Here is a 2,885-nt window from a genome sequence, read left to right on the forward strand (position 1 = left end):
AACTCAAGGTTTGTTGGTAAGTTTACTTTTTTTTTAGGATTATTATCATAAATTTATGTTGCTGTTCTTCTATAATATGGCAGTAGCATGTTGAAAGTAATAATTGACTGCTTATAGTATGAGAAGATGGATAAACCTGACATTTGCACATTCCACATAAATGTGTTTTACTGATTTTCTTGTTGAACATGTTATTTGGGATTAAAACTTAATGAAAAGCATTTTTCTAATTGTTTAATAACTTTTATTGCCACAGGTGAGCTTGGCCTATGCATACGAGACAAAGGATGCCTTGTGTCTTGTGTTAACCATAATGAATGGGGGAGACCTCAAGTTCCATATTTACAACATGGGTAGGGAGCCAGGGTTTCCCATAGATAGGGCAAAGTTTTACACTGCTGAGATAACACAAGGGCTAGAACATCTGCATATTCAAAATATTGTTTATAGGTAAGTTAATATTGTTGATGTGTAACATGGTATTCAGTGATACAAACACCAAAATTCAGCTTTTCATATCCATATTGACATCAAAACAATGTTTAGGCATCTATATAGGTTTCATTATAGGGCATCTCCTTGCTGACATGGCTTTTCATAAGTTAATTTTGTAACTATATCCAGTCTATGGTGATTCTTGTAGTGTTTTTTTGTAGTAGTTGTTTTACTATATAATATTACTTTTGCTAGTTTTGAGGTTTAAAGGTCTATTCCTTTAGGCTTTGTCACACTCGCACACTCAGTAACATTATTCAGAAGTACTCTTGGAGTAATTTTATTATTTACTGTTGATCCCTACTTTTGTGTTTTTTCTATCTTTTCAGGGACTTAAAACCAGAAAATATTCTTCTAGATGATCATGGTATGTGAATAGGTTGATATGGTTTTTATTTTGTAGTTCAAGTTACATTGTATTTTGCTATGAGAAAATAAAGTGTATTGAATATTGTATCAACAAAGGGCAGTTTGCACAGCAAAATTGTAATTTAATTTTTAATAATTTCCTGCAAGTATCAAACTTATAATTATGAAAAGATATTTTTAATTCCTCTTAAGAATTACTGATTGCATTTATTGTTAAACTGAGAGTGTTTGTTTTTTTAAGTTTCAATATTTGTAATATTATTTGTACATATTTATCTTTTAACTAAGGTCATGTAAGGATATCTGATCTTGGTCTAGCTGTGGAAATTCCAGAAGGAGAAACAGTTAAAGGCAGAGTTGGTACAGTAGGCTATATGGGTAAGTTTGTAAGATAGTAACATATAAAATTATTCTCTGCGACATATAAGGTTGATACAAAAGGTTAAAATGTGGTGTTGTGAAGTATGTTAAAAATAATGTAAGCATTTTGTGATTTCATGGCATGAATTGAAGTATTCATGGAATAAGTTAAAATGAGTAAATTCAAGATAAGAATTTACAAAGTTTGGTGCTTTGGGGTATCAAGTTTATGTAGTAGGTCTAGTGTCAAATATTAGATTGACAAAGAAGGTTTGTTGTACTAAAGTGTTGTGTTAGCAGATAAGTGTCGAGTTGACAATGGTAATATAAAATGCATTTACAGAGAAAGTTTGATACTATAAAGTTTCAAACGGGTAGAGGAAATCTGTATTATGAATTGTTGGATTGACTGTGGACATTTGGTACTATGGTGTTGATAGGAAATATTTCTATTATGAAGTGTTGGATTTACATAGAAGGTTTGTATGGTATTGCTGGATTAATAGAGCTGTGTTTGATGCTATAAAGCTTTGGGTTGATGAGGGTTATGGTACTGAAATATATAGTTGAAAAAGAAACTCAGTGGTGTGGAAAGGAAACAAAGTTAATCTAAAAGGTGTGAGTGAATCTATAATATTATCAGATAAAATTTGAGATGGATGGTAGACATAAAATTTTATTTTATCTTTATAGCAAAAATAAAATTGAAATGGAGAGTTAACAAAATTTATCTTTATTTTTACAGCAAAATGTTGAAGTCCATGTGCTTGAGTTTGTCAAATACTTCATGTTAATTACATAAATAATTTATAGTTTAAGAGCAGAGTGTGTTCATGATGTTTTGTAGGTGGTGCAAAATTGCTCTCATAGAATTTCTGAAAAAAAATTATAACTTCAAGAACAGACTCAGTTGCTGTGCTTTTTATTTGAAAAAAATTGATGGGGGCTCTTAGCATTGTTTTTTTTTTTTCCAGTGTTAGTTGGTAATAGGTTTATATATTTTAGAGGATAGGTATACAAAAAGTAATAGTGATAAGTGGCTGTTCCTGCAAAACCATAGTTTGTGCAAGTAACACAATTAGGGCATGGTTAAAGTTTTTAAAAGTGTCATGTGGTATTTTAAATTGATAAAGTCTTGTCACATTTTCTTCAAATAATGTCAATAAAATGTTTCTAATGAACTATTAAATACTACAGACAAAACTATAATTCAAGCACATCAGTTCAATGAGCCAGTTGAGAGACCAGTCAGAGTATTTTGCACACACAACAGAATCACTGGAAGTTATAGTTACCATTTTGTCATGGAATGAAAATCTGTGGCGTAAAGTAACACAAGATTATTTCCAATAAATGTGATAATAGTTTATTGTTCTCATTATTTCTAAGTCTCTCCTTTAACCCTTTCCAGACGGGTTATGGGTGAAAGGCCATGTCATCGCGTTTGTTGACTCGCATTTAAAATTTTATTGAACTACTATTTCATGAATTTATGTCAGTAAGTTTGGTATCAGACTGTAGATTATAATTCATATTTTAGTATTATACTTTACTCAATTTCTTGATCTAAAAATAAATATTAAAACAACACAGTTAAGCATAAATTTTTGTGTGTCATGTGGTATGTTGAATGCAGCACTGATTCAAATTAGATGTTTGTG

At 30.5% G+C, this 2,885-nt stretch overlaps 1 pseudogene; it reads left to right on the forward strand.

Annotated features, from left to right (window-relative positions):
* The window catches only part of LOC106458164, an 88,972-nt pseudogene that overhangs the window by 65,272 nt on the left and 20,815 nt on the right, over positions 1-2,885 (forward strand).

The sequence above is a fragment of the Limulus polyphemus genome, unplaced genomic scaffold, assembly GCF_000517525.1.
Source record: "Limulus polyphemus unplaced genomic scaffold, Limulus_polyphemus-2.1.2 Scaffold423, whole genome shotgun sequence".
Lineage (NCBI taxonomy): Eukaryota > Metazoa > Arthropoda > Merostomata > Xiphosura > Limulidae > Limulus > Limulus polyphemus.